At 52.6% G+C, this 20,648-nt stretch overlaps 1 long non-coding RNA gene across 4 annotated transcripts; it reads left to right on the top strand.

The window, feature by feature from the left end:
* The first annotated feature begins 725 nt into the window (after positions 1–725).
* On the top strand, positions 726–20,111 carry LOC123567616 (uncharacterized). 4 transcript variants are annotated; one of them, XR_010579669.1, is made up of 6 exons: positions 726–1,893; positions 3,338–3,520; positions 3,962–4,965; positions 5,610–5,800; positions 7,189–12,121; positions 13,153–20,111. It is a non-coding gene; the product is annotated as an uncharacterized lncRNA (long non-coding RNA). The 4 variants fall into 4 exon arrangements; XR_010579671.1 differs by lacking the exon at positions 3,962–4,965; XR_010579670.1 differs by having other exon boundaries at positions 3,962–5,800; positions 11,980–12,121.
* Positions 20,112–20,648: the final 537 nt, after the last annotated feature.

The raw sequence follows: 20,648 nt of genomic DNA, 5'->3' as shown, positions 1-20,648 counted from the left end.
ACGTCTATTACATTCTATGTGTGCCTTTTTAAAAGTGAGACTCTAAAAGATGGTAAAAATTCAATCCTAATTGTTCACAGTGATTTGTCTGATAATACAAATTTATAGGGTTTACTTTCTTTGCCTGTCAGTATTTTCTGACCCCTTCCCCTTCCTGCCTTTATGAGTAATGAATGTTCATTACTTATGCAGTTAAACAAATAGGAGGCTTTTAAAACTTGGCTTTGTTTCCTGGCTGGCATCTTCCTCTCCGGGCACATCCCCTAGCAAGAACAGCTTCTGAATTGTCCTGTGTTTGTGAAATGCATGGACATTAGCTCTGCCTGGCACAGCTGAGAGCAAGGAAAAGTCAATCAGAAAAGCAGAGAAAAACAGATCCAAACACAACTCGAGTTCCAGAATATGGTGACACTCTGTGCACCCACACTTAGGTTCGCCTCATTTACTCGTCCTGGTGGAAAAGATACCAGGAGATGAGTCATCTAAGAGCAGTCCATGGATGACTGAGGGTTTATATTTGGCTTCAGAATAAATTAATTCCCTTTTTAATAATGATCTCCTCCCAGGAGAATGGCATTTTAAAATGCCTGACTTGGCTAAATATTAAGAGTGGAGTCCTCAGTTCACGCTGATGAATGGAGAGGGCAGGGGAGAAGCAGGGGTGGGTGGGGGCACAAGGAGGGCACCGGTGGATGGGGCAGCCTGTCTGGGAGCAGAAATCCCATAGACGGCATCCCCGGGCCCTTCTGTGCTGCAGCAGGAACCAGTGCTCGGAGGATGTCCCTGAACCATGGGCACCGGGGCAGAGTCCTGAAAGTAACACTTTCATGAAATTCGGTAAGAAAAATCTGGGCAGACTTCGTGAAATCTGATTTAATGATCTATTCTCATCATTAGAAGGGGGACTCCGGTTTGGGGCAAGGCTTGGGGGAGTTACTTTTCAGGATTAATTAAATAAGCCACGTATATTTCTCCATGGAGACCTGCCCTGTCTATCTGCACGCCAGTTAATCAGGGAATTGTCAGGACCCCACCCCGGGTCAGCTCCCCACCCCGCTTTCCCTTGTCCCCATCCCCTCCTCCAAACTGCAGTCACCTACCCAGGCCAGGCTGGCGCTGGGGGGCAGGGGAGCAGGTCCACACTGTGGCTTTGTGAGAACACAGGGGGCAGGCGCCCCTTTGCATCCACATTTCTCTCCCCGCCCGTCCTCATGCCCTGCCTTTGATGGTGAAATGGAACTAGCTGAAACTCGGCTTCCTTCTGTGAAAACAGTAAAAAGGCATAGGCAAACAAGAATATGTGACCGTCACAGCGCAGCTGGGCTGACAGTCCTTCAAGTGGCTGGGGGTTCTTGTAAGGGAGGATAATTACATTTTCATTGTGTTAAAAAAGGAGGAAATGGGGAATACGCCCACCATCACTGCTTTGAACCTCCTCAAATTTCATTTCCTTCTGAAACTGTTGGGAGTCCCAGGCAGGCCTGTGGCTGGACTCATGACACCCCCGTGGGTGGGTGGGTGAGAAGGTGCTCGGGGCCCTTCAGTGTGGGTGAACAAAACCCCCAGAGCCCCCGCCAGCTTCTGTGCAGGGCTCAGACCCACAGCTGCTCAGGAGGTGCTGAGCCTGGGGCGCATCACGGAATGCCTCCCCTGTGAAGGTGTCATTGGCGTGGAAGAAGATGAACCTCATGGAAGAGCGTGTTTCCAGCTCAGCAGCACCTGGGATTTGTGCAGCCCGGGCCAGGGCGAAAGTGCGTTGAGGGGCTTCCCGGCCTGAGTTTGGATTTGGGGACCCGAGGAACCCGTGGAAGACGAGGAGATTCCGTGTCGGTGTCAGTCCTGGGACCTCCCTGTGCAGAGGGTGGTGTGTTCCCACGCTCCCTCCGTGGGCAGGTGGGTCCCAGAGCCGTATCCGCGGGGGGGAGGGGGCAGGAGGGAAGCCACGGGAGAGGCCTCACGCCGGGCGATCCAGCACCTGTCGGCGTGAACGCCACTGCAGCCTAATTGTCAGTCATTAAACAGAACAAGACTGCCCGGAATCTCAACTGGATAATTCAAACAATTAGATTAACAAGGGTTTGTTTGGTCCTAACATTACGGAGCGGAAGAACAGTATTCGTGGCGTTAACTCTGAAAGTGTCTCGTTCCCAGGACTAAGCAGGGCAGCCTGTGATTAGGAAATATTTCGCCACGGCAACCCCCCGCCCGTTCCCTGTAGGGTGGCCTCAGGGTCCTCCAGGGAGAGCCCACTCTGACACCACACCCAGGACGGTCATGACTACACATAGGCGGCTTCTTCGGGGTATAAAAACAGCACATTTGAATGACACGATCACCTCTCTTCATTATGTCCTTAGCAAAAGCACCGTAATTATACACGTAGAACCTGAAATCAATAGGGGCCCTGTTTTGTAATTTGAACTATAATTTACAATGATGAACCCTCCACGCTTCCAGGCAACATGCAGAGAAGGTAATTTCTAGATGGATGACAAGGGGTGCCCTTCAGCAGCCTGGGTAGTCACACTGTTGGGTAGTAAAAAAGAGGTTTGTAGCCCTGGTGGGAAGCTTCAGGTTAAAGAAGCCAAGAAATTAAATAAACAGAAAGTAGATTTGAAATACACACGGCAAACTGGCAATTTGTCTTTGACTGTTTCAAAATCACGAACTATAAAAGACTCTAACACACTCTGGTGTTTTTCAGAGACAAAGGTTGGGATTTTCCCTAACATTTAGAAACAGTTGGGAGCATGCATGTGAACTCCTGTATTGAAACTGCTCTGCATTCATTTAGGACTCGTATCTTCAAGTCACCTTCTGGAGGACCTGGGCATGTGTTTGGTCCCTCTGGAACTGTGTGGGAATCCTTAGGGTCCAGCCGCGTAGGTGCTAGGGAGTCTGGACCAAATAGCTCCCACTGGTCTGGGTCCACTCTTCCTTGCTGAGGGACGTCTGGAGAAAGGAGGAGCCTGCATGGGCGGGAGGCGGGGTCCTGGCTGGGCCTGGGGTCCTGCTGCCTCAGGGTCAGGACCCTGGGAACCCCACCCCCACCCACCGTGTCCTGCTCCGACTTTGCTCTTGGTGGCGGCGGCGGGGACCGGGGGTCTCTCCGTGGCTCTGCCAGGCTGGGAAATGCCTGCTCCACGTCTAGCTTCCTGCTACGGCCTCCCCATCTTGGCCGTCAGCACCGCTCCAAGACCCAAATACTGGGGCTGTGGGTGGAGAACCTGGCTGGAGGCAGTCGGGGCTCCGCTGCTCAGCAACTTAAGGGGACTGAGTTGGCCTGGGGTTGGTTGCACATTCACTACGGCTGCACATTCCCATTCTCTGCTTCCAGGGCAAGGAGAGGACCGTGCATCCTCAGTGACCATGGTGCCTCACCCTGCTTTAGAGAAGCCTGTCCTTGCCCCCAAGCTGCTCTCCACAGAGTTCTGTTTGCGCACAAGAGGTCCCTGTGAAGGAGTGTCCATCAGGTCTGGACGTGCACCTGACCTCGCTGACTGAGAATGTGGTGACTAAGGTAACTAATGCTCCTTTACTTCTGCGTCTGATACCCAGGTCTATGCAGGCTTCTTTGGCCTCTGTCCTCAATCCTTAAATTAATCCAAGGATGCAGCAGTCGGGGCCTCACTGGAGAACTCATGTATTTACCACACAGGAGACTGAGTGGACGGAGGGGACGGGAGAGCTGAGAAGTCAGACAGGAGCTGGGAGGCAACTCAGAGGCCAGGAAGGAAGGTGGCGGCTCTGTCCCTGGGATGGAGCGGGGTGGGTGGTGCTGGCAGAGCCCAGGGCTGGGGTCTCTGGGGAAGCTGGACCCACAGCAGCCTCGGTGTGCAGGAATGACGTACACAGCAGGCCGGAGGCTGCCTGATTCTCACACGTGTTCACGGAGACCTGTGTGCAGCAATGATCCCCAGCCAGCATCCGGCGGCTGCCTGATTCTCACGTGTGTTCACAGAGGCCCGTGTGCAGCCATGATCGCCAGCCAGCATCCGGGTGATCCCCAGCCAGCATCCGAGAACTTGGCTTTTGGGACGTTTCCTGCGTGACTGGTTGACCAGGTCATTTGTGCACTCAGGGAACTAAGCCCTGCCCTACCAGCTGCCTGGACTCGGCAGTGTGATCAGGGCACGCCCGACTTCTGTCACCACAGTGGCTGCACAGGTAGAGGGTGCCTATGTGACCAGTCCTCTGTAGAAGCCCCGAACTCAGAGACCTACACAGCCTGCCTGAGAAGCAACACTCTGGATGTGCTGCTGACTTCACTGCTGGAGCAAGCCGCGTGTTCGGTGTGATGCACCCTCCCCGAGGGGGAGCTCTAGCCTGCACCTGGCCAGTCCAGACGACTCTGGGTCTTTCTCCCCTGCTGATCTTGCTACATGACTTTTCTCTGTAATAAGCCATGGAGTCCACACTGTAATCACGCAGTGTGTGGTGGCCCCAGGACCCCTGAGACATGGAGCCTCAGGGAAGACAGGTAGCTGCCCGAGGTGCTTGAGGCAGAGAAGAATGGGGAATAGCCTGGCTCCTCCCCTCCCCCTGTTGCCCACCAGGGCCTCTCACTGCCTGAGCCCAGCTGAGGCTAGCTGACCAGGGGTGTGGGAAGCCCAGCTCTACAAATTCACAACAGATCAGGAAGGGCAGGGCATGGATGGGAGGGCATCGGGGCCACAGGCCAGGACAGGCATGTGGGTTGCTCTTGGGGGCATTCGCAGTTATACTAAGAAGCTCCAGGAAGGACACACACACACACACACACACACACACACACATATATACACATACATATGCACACACACACATACACAGACACACATGCACAGACACACGTACATACTCCCCTGCCCTCTCATCTCCAGACCTTGTGGTCCCCATGAGCCCCCCAACTCCTGGCACTGCCAAGCTGTCCTGAAGGCTCTTTTGGCTGGAAACGGGCAGGGATCTGAGAGCACCGGCTGTCGGGTGAGTCCTGCTGAACTCACATCAGAGATTAGGATGAGAAGACACAGGAGTGAGCTGGGCTGGGGTCTCAGCTGCGGATGACAAGAGGGTCCCAGAGAAAAGCCCGGCCCCCCTCCGCTCTCCACTGGGCCCCCGAGTGGATACTGCCATTTCCAGAACAGGCTGTGGGTTGCACGGGCTCCTGAGGTTCACTGAACCGGGGCTCTGAGGGGTCCCCAATGCTTCCTCCCTGTCCTGTGCCCCCACCCCATGGGCTGGAACAGCCGCCCACAGGCCTGGGTTCCGCCATGCACGAGGGAGCTGGACCTTGGTGACTGTTCAGGAGGGAGTCTCTGGGCCACCCTCCCCATAACCACATGTCTATCCCCTTTGGCCCCAAGGGAATTTCTCATAATCCTCCCTTGGAGGAGCCCCTGAGTGCCAGCCCACCCTCATCACTCTCCTGAACCCCCATGAACAGCCTCCGTGGCACTTCCACCTGTCCTTGTCCCGCCAGCCCTCCCTGTCCAGAGCAGCCATGGGGCCTCTTACAGTTTTAAGTCTGTCTGCATCACACGTTTCCTCAGAGTCTCCTCGGGCTGGGTGAGTTCTCGTCCTAACAGGCCCTGACTGCCTGGCCCTGCCTACCTCTCCTGCCTCACCAGGAGCTGCCCACACCCGTCTTCAGCCAACCAAGCTCCTAACCATCGGGGATCCTGGGACTCAGGCCTGCCTTTGCCGGACACTTCCCTTCGGATTTCCACCTGGCCACATTCCACTCTTACTTAAGGATTCTGCTTACAAGTCGTGTCCTCTAAGGCTCCCCGCTAGCCTTCCCCACCACGATGACATCCAGGTAAGGCGCTTGGGGGTTTAAGGAGCAGATGGAGCAGTGGGGCTGGGCACAGATGTTGAGGCAGGGGTGGGGGCAGGAGCCAGGGAGTGTCAGGCTTTGACCCAGGAAGGAAGGGAGCCATTGGAGGGAGCGTGTGGCCTGGTGACTGTGGTCAGGAGACCTGTTCCTTAAGCGATAGTTGTGGTGGGCATGTGAGGAGGAGTGGCTGGGGGCTGCTGCATGGCCGGGCTGCATCTTCCCTGCATGGCCCCAAGTGGGGCAGGTGCCCCTGCAGTGGAGCTGCTTGCAGTTCCTGTCCTTGCCGTGTCACGTGGGGCTCCGCAGAGTGTGAGAGGGTCCCTTGCAACTCTGTCTATGTGAGTTTGTAGTGTCTGCCCCAGGAACACCCTCCCAGTCATATAAGCCTCAGGCCCACAAGGCCTGGGCGCCTCTCCTGCTTCCCTGTGCCATGTCCCCGGGGGACGAGGGCCCCACCTGCCAGCTTGTGGACTTCAGTTCCCATCAGTGCTCACCCTACTGCAGCCCATTCTCACTGCAAATGCTCTTTGTTTTATTTTTAAAATGCAATTTCTTCCAAAGCAAATAACTCCAAAGCAGGAAGGGGGCAGTGGAGCTGAGAGGCACAGCTGTGCAGAGGACACCCCATGGCTGGTGTGGACGCCCCGCTCCCAATTCGTGTGCAGGGTGCTTCACAGGAGGGTTGGAAGGTGGTTATATCAGAATGGCACTGTGGGGGAGGGACTTGCCTGCCTTTGCTTGGGCCCACAGCTGCAGCGTTTGCATGCTGAAAGCCATTGTTATTCTAACTGTTGACAAGGGGCAGCTCCAGCACAGCTCTCAGCAGGAAGCCTGCTCCTCCCCTAGTGTCTCTGGCACCATCACTGAACCAGTATCTGCAGCAGCCAGCAAACTGACTAATTACGGATGAGCCCTTTGTTCCTGATAACCCAGTGGCTCTCATCTGGGGCAGGCCATGGGCAGAACATTTCACCCAACAACAGCAGGAAACACGTTCTCTCCATGTGCACATGGTACAAGGAATACATCCTATTCCAGTGAAAAAATAAGTCTCAGGAAATTTTAAGGAATGAAATTATACCAAGTAAGTTCTCCAACAACACTGGAGTGAAATTAGAAATCTGTAATGGAAGAAAACTTGGTAAATTGGTCTATATGTGAAAATTAGACAACATATTTCTGAACAATAAAATGGGTCAAGAAAAAAATCATAAGGGAAGTTAGAAAATACTTTGAGATGGATAAAAACAAAAGCACAATATACCAGAATTTATGGGATGCTGTGTCACAGGGAAATTTATTATAGCCACATACATCTAGATTAGACAAGAAGAAATATCTCAAGTCATTAACCTAACTTTCCACCTTAGGAAACTGGGAAAAGAAGAGCACACTAAGTCCAAAGGAAGAAGAAAAAAGTGAATACAGATTAGAGCAGAAATTAGTGGAATTCTACTCATTTGGAAGAATCAAGAAAATCGACAAAACTTTAGCTATGTTGACCCATGAGAAAAGAGAGAAGACTCAAATGATTAAAATTAGAAATGAAAGAAGAGCACTACTACCAAGCTTATGAAGAATAAAAGATTGTAAGGAAATATGGCTGGGTGCAGTGACCCTCCCCTGTAATCCCAGCACTTTGGGAGGCCAAGGTGGGCAGATATCTGAGTCAGGAGTTCAAGACCAGCCTGGCCAACATGGTGAAACCCCATCTCTACAAAAATACAAAATTTATCCAGGCATGATGCTGGGTGCCTGTAATCCCAGCTACTCAGGAGGCTGAGGCAGAAGAATCGCTTGAACCTGGGAGGCAGAGGTTTCAGTGAGCCAAGATTGTGCCATTGCACTCCAGCCTGGGTGGACAGAGCAAGACTCCATCTCAAAAAAAAAAAAAAAAAAATGATTATAAGTAAATACAATGTACCATGTACACCAACAAATTAGAAAACCTAAATGAAAGGAACAACCCCTAGAAAGTTGCATGTTTCCAAAACTGACCCAAGAAGAAAGAGAAAACTTGAATAGACCTATAATAAGTAAAGACATTGAGTTCATAAATAATAATAACAATTTCTACAAAGTAAATTACAGGACTAGATGGTTTCATTGAGAAATTCTCCAAGTGTTCAAAGAAGAAACACCAATCCTTCAAAAACCCTCCTAAAATATGTGAGTATGGAATACTTCCTAACTCATTCTCTGAGGCCAGTTATTACCCTGACACTAAAACCAGACAAAAGTATTACAAAAAAGGAAACTATAGCTCAATGGCCTTAAGAATATAGACACAAAACTCCTCAACAAGGTACTATTCTAAACTCAGGAACATATAAAAATAAAAATTAAAAATTATTACCAAATAAGATTTTTTTTTTTTTTTTTTGAGATGGAGTCTCGCTCTGCCGCCCAGGCTGGAGTGCAGTGGCCGGATCTCAGCTCACTGCAAGCTCCGCCTCCCGGGTTTACGCCATTCTCCGGCCTCAGCCTCCCGAGTAGCTGGGACTACAGGCACCCGCCACCACGCCCGGCTAGTTTTTTTTTTGTATTTTTAGTAGAGACGGGGTTTCACTGTGTTAGCCAGGATGGTCTCGATCTCCTGACCTCGTGATCCGCCCGTCTCGGCCTCCCAAAGTGCTGGGATTACAGGCTTGAGCCACCGCGCCCGGCCCCAAATAAGATTTTTTTCCCCTGGAATGCCGTGTTGATTCAACATAAGAAAATCTATCAATATAACAGTATATTAATAGAGCAAAGAACTAAAACTCTGGGATTATCTCAATAGATGTGGAAAAAAATAGTTGCATTTGACAAATCCAACACTTTTTCATAATAAAAGTATTCGACCAATTAGGAATGGAAGGGAACTTCCTCAACCAGCTAAAGGGCATCTATGAAAAGCCTATAGCTGACATCATGCTTCAGAGTGGAAGATGGAACCATTTTCCCATAAGATGAGGAATAAGGTAAGGATGTCTATGCTCACCATTTTCATTCAATATTGTACTAGAAGTTCCAGCTACGGCACTTAGGTAAGGACATGAGATAAAAGGCATCTGAGTTGGAAAGGAAGAAGTAAAATTATCTCTATTTGCTGGGGATATGATCTTATCTATAGAAAACGCTTACACACACACACACACAAAAAAAAAACTATTAGAACTAATAAATTAGTTTAGCAAGGATGCAGAATACAAGATCAATACACAATCTCAGCTGCGCTGCTAAACACTATCAATGAAAAAACTACAATGGAAATTAAGAAATAAGTGCCATCTATAATAGCATCAAAAGGAATAAAACACTTAGGAATAAATTTAACTAAAGATGAAATATTTGTATACTGAAAACTATGAAACATTGTTGAAAAATTAAAGAACTAATAAATGGAAAGACATCCCATGCTCGTGTATTGGGAGACTGAATACTGTTAGGATGGCAGTATGCCCCAAATTGATACAGATTTAATGCAATCACTAGAAAACCCCAACTGTCTCTTTTGTAGAAATGAATAAGCTGATTCTAATTCTGTAAAAGCCCTGACTTGACCATTATGCAATCTATGCATGCAACAAAATCGCACTTGTACCCCAATTTATAGTTTACCCCATAAATTTATAAATTGCATAAATTTATACGAGTAAAAAAATAAAATTCATGTGGACATGCAAGGGACCTAGAATAGCCAAAACAACTTTGAAAAAAGAACAAAACTGGAGGACTCACACTCTCAAGTTCAAAACTTACTGCAAAGCTACAAACTGAATAGTCCACAGAAGAATGAACTTGGATCTTCCTCTCACATTATGTGTGAAAAATTAACTCAAAATGAATTAAAGACCTAGAAATAATAGCTAAAAATATAAAACCCTTAAAAAAACACAAAAGTACAAATCTTCATGACCTTGGATTAGGCAACTGTTTTTTAGATTTGATATAAAAAAAAAAAAAACCAAGGGGAAAAAACATAAATTGGACATCGTCAAAATTAAAACATACATACATCAAGGAACGCTATTAAGAAAGTGAAAAGGCAACCCAGAGAATATCTGAGAAGTATCTGGTATGCAGGATATATGAAGAATTCTTAGAACTCAATAGTAGGATGAAAAATAAATTTTAAAATAGGCAAAGTATTTGAATAGACATTTGTCCAAAGAAGATACACAAATGGCCAATAAGCACATGAAAAAATTCACATCATTAAGCATCAGGGAAATTCAATCAAAACCACCGCAATGAGATACCACTTCATACCCACTGGGATGCCTGTAATTAAAAAAAAAGCAAAATAAAATAATAAAAAATACGTATTGGTGAGGATATGGAGGAACTGGATCCTTTATTCAGTCTTGGTGGGAATGTAAAATGGTGATGCCAATAGAGAAAATACTTGGGCAGTTCCTCAAAAAGTTAGGATTATCCCCAAAAAGTTAGGGATATCCTCATAGAATTATCCCACGACTCTGCTATTCTACTCCTAGATAGACACTCAAGAGAAATGAAAGATATGTTTACACAAATATACACAAATGGTCATGGCAACATTATTCATAATAGCTAAAGGGTGGAAATAACACAAATGTCCATCGACAGATGAACGGATTAGAAAATGTGGTCCATCTCTACGATGTAACGTTATTTAGCCATAGGAGGGAATGAAGCACCAACACAGGCTACATAGTGGATGGACCATGAGAACATTTTGCTAAGTGAAAGAAGCCAGACACAGAGGCCACACCCGTACGATTCCATTCCTATAAGGTGCCCAGAAATTGCCAAGCCATAGACACAGAAAACAGCTGGTGGTTGCCAGGGGCTGGGGAATGGAGAGAGGAATACATGCAATTTTTGGGGGGTGGGGTGATGAAAATATGACTGTTGCATAACCTTAGGAATGTACTAGAAACTACTAACTTGGGCAGTTGGTGCAATTATGTGGTATGTGAATGATATCCCTGTTTTTAAAGTGTAGAAACTAAAAGAACTGGGGAGCAACTGGACACATTGGGGGTGCAGGCATGGGCAGTGCAGGCCCAGCGTTTGCACTCAGTGGGGGCAGGAAGCAGCCCCCACCTGAGGCTTCTGCACCTGGGAGGCCAGCATGAAAGTCTCATCTCTTCCTTGGACTGGGAGGCAAGGGCAGCATGTGGGGTGAGCAGTGCTGGGCTGGTGCAGGCTCCTCTCCTGGGCTCTCCTGCCTCCCTCCTGCTCCCTGGTGTCTTCCGGTGCCTAATTTTCTGGGTATTCCAGACGCCTGACTACTCTTTCATGAACCTCACTCAGTTCTGTTCCTGTCTGGAGACGCCTCGTCCAGGGAGGCCTCCCCAGTCCCAGTCCCCAAGTTCGGGCCTCCTGCTGGGTCAGGGCCCCCAGCCAGGGTGCGGCATCTTAGAAGAAGCCCTGCTCCCACCAAGGGAAATTGTCCGCCCTACAGTTTCTCCTTTTAAAATTAACTTTCCCGACATTTTCCTATTCTAAACACAACTCATCATTTCAGGAAATTTAGAGAATGTAGAGAAGTAAAAAGAAAAATGTCCCCAGCCATGGCCAACGCTTTCCCGAGTTGCACAAATACAGACAAGTGATATGTGTTTCTTTGTTAACAAAAATTGTAACCACCATGTCTAGGTTATTCTTAAGCCCGACTTTCTCACGGCATGGTGTTTTGTAAACGGTTCTTCACGACAATAAAATAACCCTCCTGGGCCTCTGTTTTAGCGGCTGCACAGCATCCCCAGCGCCGTCTCCATGGAGAACCTGACCCCTCATTCGTGAGGCGGAAACTCACCTGAGCTGAGCTCCAGGGCATCTCTGCGGGGAAGCGGGGTGGGTGGAGCAGCCCCTGCCCTCCCCAGTGCCCCAGAGACAAACTGGCCCAGAACCCTCTTCCAGCAGAGGAGCCCTGTGCCCCTGGGAATGGGGATCAGTGGGCCCTGGTGGGTGGGCTCTGCTGCAGAGGGGGCACTGAGGCCCAGGAGGGTCCCCACAGGCCAGGCAGACCAGACGGCGATGGCTTTACCAATCTGGGTCACGGCAGCCTGTGCCCTTCAGTCTGCCTTTTGCATCTCAGGGAAATCTCCACCCTTCTGTCCACCAGGGGCACTGGTTTCTGCACCAGCTTCCTCCCCAACTCTGGTAACAGCCTTTGCTTTGCCTTGGAGGAGCCCACCTCTATCGGATGCAGATGAAGATGCCAAGGGGAGCCTGACCGACCGTGGAACCATCATGGAGGGAGGCAGAGCTGAGGGCTGGGGGAGGTCCCGGCTGCATCACCTGAGCCCCTGAATCCAGCCACACCTGAAGGTAGCTACCCTTGCCCCTCTGAGTTGCATGAATCAATACATCCCTTTCATTCTTAAGCCAGTTTGAAATGGGTTCTGTCCCTGACAAATGGAGTCCTAGTTGGTACCCTTCTCTGTCCCTCCCACCCCAACTTCAGTCTTAGCAGCCTGGGAAAATTCAGAGAGAAATGCGGGGGCCGTGGAGAGCCAGGTTCTGAGGCTGTGGCCGCTGCACCCCTCCCGCCACACAGGTGGGCCGATGTTTAGGAAACGCTACTTCCACCGAAGCCTTTGGTAACACCCTGGTGCCCGCAGCACCCACGACTGGACACCCCTCCCCAGGTTTCTGTCTGCTCTGATGAGCCCCCAGCTGCTCTCCCCTGACATCCCTGTGCTCAGCAAGACCCCAGCTCCTCTCTCGTGTTGGATCCCGTCCCCGCCTGCCCAGCTGTGCTCACCCCTGAAGCAGGAGCTTCTGAATGTCCTGGGTTTCTTGGCTCCTCGCAGAGCCCCAGGGTCCCTGATACATGTCTGGCACCGGTGGGGCACCCGGTAACTGTTCACCCACTCCCATAAATATGCTGTTTACTGCTGAATTATAAAGGGTGTGGGAACAAGAGAGAGGTTTCAAATCACTTTTCATTCTTACGGTTTGAATACATTACACAGTGATCTAATTAGGCTTGTATTTCAAGCAGAGACCACACTTCAAAGTAAAATTTAAAAATAATTCTACTATGGGAGGAAATGAATGTTTCTAATATAAAATTTCAACCGCTGTGCTTGGCAGGCAGGGAAGCTTGCGGAGCCTCGTTATCCTAATCGAGGAAGCCCCAGAAAGGAGAGCCGTTAAGAGAAGTGACGTTTTCCTGGACATCTGTCCTGAGAGGTTTCCATCCCTCCCGGATGCTCTGGCTTTCTGAGCACCCCAGCCTGTGGGTTCTGACAGGAGGTGGGTGGGAACAGGATGGGGCCCCAGGCAGGTGCTCCAGCCCCATGTGGGGAGCAGAGGTTGGATGGTGGGGACTTGCTCAGACCCTCCTCTTCCTATAGTCCCAGCGCCGCACGGTGGGACTCTGGACGGTCCTCCCTCTCCGTCTTCCCCTCACTGGGGCCCAGCACGGCACAGGAGGGGCAGCCAACACCATTTAGACACCAGAACTGTTCGGAGTGTCCTGCCCTCTGTCTCAAGTCATGACCCCGGATTCCCCAGGCAGCCACACACAGCGGTCTACACCCGGAGAAAGTTGCTGTGAGAACTGCGGCAGCACAGGAGGCTCTGTGTGTTTGCTTTTGTTGATCTGTTCAACTGCAGCTCTGATTTATTCCTGGGGTGGGGTTGAGTTGGTACCGTAGGCGGGTTAGTCTGTGACCATCTCCAGGCGGTCCTTCATCCCACTCTGCTTGCTCCCTTGGATTTATTTTTCCAGCGCGCACAGGGAACCTCCTTCCTTCTGCTAAGGGATGCTGACCGCCTAATTAATTGGTTGCTCTTATGACCTAGCCCAGCTCCCAGAGGTTCCTGTGTCAGGGCTGCTTGGGATTTGTTAAGGAAACAACATGCCGTTCCTCTCATAGTCATTTGTCATCTGTGTCTGAACGTTCATGACATGTCTTTGACCTAAGATACCTGATCTACACGACAAATTATTTGAGAACATAAAATCTGAACTTGAAATTTTAGCAAGAAGAGAAAGCCGACGTTCACTTTTCACCTTCACTTGGGCTCTGAGCTGTCTCAGAAAGACATATCTGATTTCTGTTACATGAACGACGTGTTTCTTTTTTTCCAAGTTCTGAGGCCTCCAGCTCACAAGTCAGATTAGGAGCAGGCCCTGAGAGGCAGGAAAATCCTTCCTGAGCTCTTGTGGCCCCAGGACCAGGGACCATGCTAGAGTTAACGCCTCACTCCCCACAGGGCTCTGGGGGAGTTTCCCCTTCCTCCTAAATGGCTTTGCAGGGAGAGCTGGGCCCTGCCAGCGGGAGCCCCCTCCAGGCCAGCTGACCTGGGTGCTGGGAGGAGCTGCTGCCCCGAGGCGAGGACTGATGTGTGTTGAAAACCAGAATTCTGAAATGAAATGGAATTCGAATGAGAGACCAGGGGATGCCCAGACCTGGGAGGAAACTGCATTTCACCCGGTCGGACCCTGCCCTTGGCGTCCACAGCCCAGGACAAATACTTCAGGGCAGTTGAACAGCATTAAGGCGGGAGGAAGGGGACCCTGAGTGGCTCCAGTGAGGGGTGGCCTGGGTTGGGGTGGGAAGGAGGCTGTGCCCGTCCCAGGTGGAGGAACGAGGCAGAACCAGTGGGGAGAGGCCTCTCATCTGCCTGCCCTGGACAAGCTCCACCCTGTGGCCCTGCATCCTCCCCTGTCCTTTGAGGCTGCCCCAGGGCCATGGTTTGGAATAGCCGGTGCCCACAGGGAGCCCCACCCCACCCAGGCCCCTTGGCACCACTGCTCTGATCTCCTCGGGAGGCTGAAGGTGACTTGATGGGAGGCAGGAGAGCACAGGGGGAGTTCACTGCAGGTTTAGGTGCAGGGCCCAGGGCCACCCAGACAGCAGCCACAGCCACAGCCACGGCCCTGGGGGGCAGGGAGGGGGTATGCAGGGCCCTGCCCACGTCAGCGGGAGGTGGGGGCGCAGAGGGCTGTCCCGGGGACACTGGGCTGTGGAGGACGCAGTGAGAAATCTCAGGGTATGGGGCCCACCCGGCACCCCTCCTTCTTTCCTCCAGTTCCTGACTCTGCCCTCTGTTGGCCAAACCCTGGCAGAGGCCAGTGGACTTACAGCCTGGACCCCGAGGGTCAGCCCACCGCACAGAGCTGGGGAGGCTGAGGAGCCTCTGAGCAGAGCCCGGGGCAGCAGCCTCTCCATCTGCCAAGGCCTGGCTTCCCGGGCTGCCCCAGCGCTCTCGGGTCCTGGTACTGCCAGCCTCGGTCCCACCATGGCCTAAGATGGGCCCAGGGCTGCTTGGGAGCGAGTCTCCTCCTGAGGGTAGAGCTGCTTCTCCTGCCTCACCGGCCATGGGCTCCCCTTCAGCCCAGCCTGAGGGACTTGGGGCCCCTGGTGGAGGGGACTGGCTAGAACCGCTCAGAGCCCAGCGTCCCTGAGTCGTCAGCACAGGCCGAGTTTCAGGAGCCATTCTCACGCAGAAGGGCGTCCCGGGTGCAGGTGTCAGAATATGGGGGCAGGTGTGGAGAGGGGTTGAGAGGTAGGTTGGGGTCTCTGCCCATGTGAGGCTGGACTGAGCCTGCCCTGGCCTCTCTGGTTTTCTGTGGACTTTGGGGTCACCTCAGATGTTTCCTCTGACAGCAGCTCCCAGTTCCTGTCCCACACTGACCCTGAGGCCACCTGGTCAGGGCCCTTCCTCACTGGCTGATACCAGAGGGCTCCCATGGCTTAGGGTGGTCCCAGGACTTGCCACTTGCTGGCCGGGACACTGGGACCTCAGCATAGGCCTGGGCCTGGGAGGGATGGGGACAGAGACCCCCAGCTGCAGCATCCCCCACAGGTGGAGTCACCCCAGGGGTTAAGCAGGGGAAGGGAAGGGCAGACGTGTGGGGGAACGTTCCCCACAGTTTCACACCTACGAGACACGTGGCCAGAGCGGGGCTGGAGCTGTCACCGGAACACTGTGTTGTGGACCCAGCCCCTTGTGTCCTGACCCTGTGAGCGTGTTTGCCGCATGATGTTGGGTGGTTCTGATAATCGCAGCCAGTCCCCAACTGCACTGCATTCAGCATGAGCTTCCAGGACGACGGTTCTACTGACCCCGTGAGGCTCTGGGCTTCCTCCTGTCGGCACCAGCACAATTCCAGGGCCTGGGAAGGACAGCGGCACAGCCCGCCCCACAGCGAGCCCCACCCATGTGTCTTCGATGAGGAGCGCGGACTTGAGGTGACCGTGGATAAAATAATCAGAGAAGACGCAGACGTCGGCCACCTGACGGGTCCTGGGGTCTTTCCTGGCAGGAAGGCACAAATAGAGTCCAGAGTCCCCCAGGGGGCCCATCTCTTTTCAGGACCTGGCTCTGCATCGCACCTCCAGACAGGGCCACGGGACCAGTGAACAGGCTCAGTGCCCCTGAAGTGAGCCCCTCACAAGCAGGGGGCAGCCAGGCCTGGCAGAGCCGCACAGGTGCCCCTGCTCCGTGACCCCAGAGAGCACCACAGGCTCCCAGGGAACCCGGCCACGCAGGCCTGGCGTTGGTGACCGGGGGAAACTCAGCCATGTCGAACATTAAGGGGGCTCCTGGGCGTGGCTTCTGCGGGCCCAGGGAGTCTTTGGCAGAGTGGAGAGAATTCTTTGAGCAGAGAATGTTCTCCTGACAACCCGGATCGGGTGGGGTGAGCTTGGCTGAAAGAGCATCATCACTTGAGGACAGTGACCCACACGTGTTGGTTGGTTCTTTCAGTCATTCATTCACTCACAAGTTGTGTGTCACTGAGGCTACCAAGAGGAATCGTGTACAGGTGACCTCGTGGGGGACTGAACACAAGTGTGGCCAGTTCAGAGCAGGAATCCAGACCTCACAGGCCCCACCCCACTCCCCTGTCACTCCTGTGTTCCCTGTGTAACCACCCAAGGGGTTCACCTTGCCTGCTGCCTAGACAGAGCTGATTTATCAAGACAGGGGAATTGCAATGGAGAAAGCGTAATTCACACAGAGCCCGCTGTGCAGGAGACCAGAGTTGTTTTATTACTCAAATCAGTGTCCCTGAGCATTTGGGGAGCAGAGTTTTTAAAGATAGTTTGGTGGGTCGAGGCTTGGGAAGTGGGGCGTGCTGATTGGTCAGGTTGGAGATGGAATCATAGGGGGTTGAAGTGAGATTTTCTTGCTGTCTGCTGGTCCTGGGTGCGATGGCAGAACTGATTGGGCCAGATTACCGGTCTGGATGGTGGCAGCTGATCATCCAGTGCAGGGTCTGCAGAATATCTCAAGCACTGATTTCAGGTTTTACAACAATGGTGTTATTCTCAGGAGCAATTTGGGGAGGTTCGGACTCTTGGAGCCGGAGGCTGCCTGACCCCTAAACCATAATTTCTAATCTTGTAGCTAATTTGTTAGTCCTGCAAAGGCAGACCCGTCCCCAGGCAAGAAGGGGGCCTTTTCGGGAAAGGGCCTTGATCGATTTTGTTTCAGTCAAACCATGAACTGAATTCCTTCCCCGTGTTAGTTTGGCCTATGCCCAGGAATGAACGAGGACAGCTTAAAGATTACAAGCAAGATGGAGTCGGTTAGGTCTGATTTCTTTCACTGTCGTAATTTCCTCAATTGTAATTTTAAGAGAACCTGAGACAGGTTCCTTAATGTCTCTGTTTCTTCCTCTATAACATGAAGACAGCAGCCAGCTCACCTCACGGGGCTGCTGGGCTGACTGAGTCCTGCGTGGAAGGTGCTCAGAGCAGGGCCTGGCCCAGGAGGCCCCTCAGCTCTCAGCGGCCCTCACTGTGGAGCTGCGAGGCGTGTGGTCATTGATTTTCTGGTTCTGCTGACGTGAGACTCCGCACCTGCGAGGCAGAGGCTGCCCAGTGCTCTTCAGGGAGCCTGGGCTCTGATTGGCCATTCCATGATTTTGCAACTTTGGATTCTCAACATGTACACACCTGAGTTATAGGAATTCCAAGATATGCATTTTGCAAGACAAAATGAGAGAAATAAATCAAATCGAATGCCAAGTTAGATTTAACACATACACCATTTATTATCTGCTGTTCATTTTAGTCTGTATTCTGCTTCCTGAATATGTTTACATCTGTTCTGTATATATTTTGGAGAACCGTTGAGCATTGTGTTTTGGGGGTGATTTGTAAGGGCAATTTTGACTAAGCAGTTTTCCCTCTGTGCCAGCATTAGGACAGAGTCCACATATGGTGTGTGGTTCTGCCCCATAAACAGGGGCTCCGTTCCTATCTCAGGATGAACGCAAAGGTGTGAAATGAGAATTCTGGCAGCGCCCTCCCTCCCTCCCTCCAGCGTGGCAGGATCTCCGCCGCATCTCAGTCCCTAATGAGTCCTGTGCAGGCCTCTCTGTTCCTTTCCAAGAGCCATGGTTGAATTCAGCCCTGCCACGTGGTGGGATCATGTCTGGCACCTGCAGAGGCAGGGCCCTTGCCGTTGGCCCAGTGAGCTGGGATGGTGGCCTGGCCCAGGGCAGGGGCAGGGACCTGGGAGAATGGCCCGGGAGCCTCAGGCCCACTTTACAGGGCAGAGCAGGGATGGTGTGTCCGAGTCAGCAGGAGACACACACTCTCTCTCTCTCTCACACACACACCACTCATATACACACAACACACACAGTCTCATCCATGCACACTCATGAACACTCACACGCTCACATACATACACGCTCACACTCACACGTGCTCACACATTCCCTCTCACACGCATGCAAGGTCATACACACACTCATTCACACTCAGCACTGAGACAGACAGCGCCCTGAAAGCTAATGACAGAAAAACCAAATTCTACCAAACTATCGAAAGAGGTTTATTCTGAGCCAGTGTGCGTGCCCACAGCCCAGCGAACACAGGCTGGGGAGTTCCTGAGAGTGCCCCAGGGCTGGTTACAGCTGGTTTCATGCATTGCAGAGAGACAGGGCCTGCAGGTACAATCACGAATCCATGCAGGGAAGGGATGCACTGGCTCAGCCCTCAAAGGCGGGACCTCGGGAGGCCGGGGCTTACCAGTCACCGGTGGGTTTCTGGGATTCTTTAGCTCAGAGATGGCTGAGAGAGCCAAGCTTTGTCTGAAGCCTTGGAGTCCGGAGAAGGGGTGCTGGGGTTAAGAGGAGGGGTCTGCTGTCTGTTCCATGAGCTGCACCACAGTCAGGCTGGAAGGTGACCCCCATTATACAGGTGAATAGAAAAACCCGTTTCATGAGATTCTGTGGTTTGTAGGATGTGACTCCCCAGGACTCTTAGGAAAGAATTGGGCAAGAGAAAGAGCGGGCAGAGTTCAGTCCTCAGGGGACTGACCCTTGAGCCTGGGGTCCATCTCCCCCAACCTTCTCCCAGCCCTGCTGGACCTCATTAATCCCAGGACACCGCAGCCTCCCCACGGGCCCTGACCCCTGTGCCCTCTGCCAGCGAGGCTCCCTCCGTGTCCTGGCCGGACCTGCTCACCCTGCCCCTCTCTGCCCAGCCCCTCCCCAGCGGGGTGTCCCCACCCACATCCCCAGGCCTCGGCCCCTCCTCCACCCACTCAGCACTGCAGGACTGCGTGGCGTCCAGTTCAGCTCCGTCCCAGACACAGGACCCTGTGCTCAGAGACTGCCCAGCCCTGCCTCGCACACAGTAGGCGCTCATTAAATGCGGAGGGATAGTGGCCTGGAGAGGAGTCTGGGTGTGGCCAGAGGGTCTCAGCATCTCCATCCCACCCTGGAGGGTTTCCTGCAGGAGGGTGCACTGGCCCCACAGGGAGCGCCTGTCCTAATAGAACAGAATAGAAGGAGGGCTCTGCTTCCGGGCTCCAGAAAGCGCTTAGGAGCCTGAGCTGGGGCCGCCTGCAGGCTTATCCACACTGGAGACAGCACAGCTCTGTGTCAGCTGCGCAGGGGACACCATGCTGAGCTGAGGAAGCCAGTGTTCCTCTCGTGAGGAGCTGGGGCTGTGGGCAAAGGGGGGCTGCAGGCTGAAAGCATCTGTGACATTGAGCACACAGCGGGTCAGGGTGTGGTCAAGTCATAGGGGGTGGGGCCAGGATGGATGGTTGGGGTCAAACCACAGGGGTGAGGTCAGGGTGGAGAGTGTGGTCAAACCATAGGGCAGGGCCAGTGTAGAGGCCAGGGATCAGAGAAGGAAATGGCTAGACAGGGGGTGGGGACAGGATGGACAGGCGTCACCAAGCCATGGGTGTGGAGAAAGGGATGAGGCCAAGATGGAGAGGCAGGGTCAAACCACAGGCACAAGGTCAGGGTGGAGAGGCGTGTTTAAATCATAAGGGCCAGGGTGGAGGTGAGGGATCAGAGAAGGAAATGGCTAGAAATAGGGGGTAGGGACAGGATGGGTGGCCAAGCCATAGGTGTGGAGATGGGGGTGGGGCCAGGATGAGGGGAGGTGCCAGACAGAAGGGTGGGTCCAGGATGAAGGGCATGGTCAACAAACATGGAGCCGTGTCAAGCACTGGGGAAAGCCAGGATGGAAGGGTGGGGTCAAACCACAGGGGTGGGGCCACGGTGGGGTCGTGGTCAAGCTGTAGGGGAGGGGTCAGGGTGGAGGGGCGGGGTCGATCTCCAGGAACGAGAGGTGTGGTCTAGTCATGGGGGGTGGGGCCAGGACGGAGGGGCGGGGTCAAGCCACAGGGGCTAGTCAGGGTGGAGAGGTGCGGTTAAACCGTAAGGGCAGGGCCAGAGTAGAGGTGAGGGATCAGAGAAGGAAATGGCTAGAAAGAGGGAGTAGAGATAGGAGGGACAGGAGTAGCCAAGCCATGGGTGTGGAGATAGGGGTGGGGCCAGGATGAGGGGAGGAGCCAGACAGAGGATGGGTCCAGGATGAAGGGCATAGTCTAACCATGGAGCAGTGTCAAGCATTGGGGGAAGCCA

The sequence above is a fragment of the Macaca fascicularis genome, chromosome 11 (assembly GCF_037993035.2).
Source record: "Macaca fascicularis isolate 582-1 chromosome 11, T2T-MFA8v1.1".
Taxonomy (NCBI): Eukaryota; Metazoa; Chordata; class Mammalia; order Primates; family Cercopithecidae; genus Macaca; species Macaca fascicularis.
Note: the sequence above shows the minus strand (reverse complement) of the source record. Positions and strands in the feature narration are given on the sequence as shown.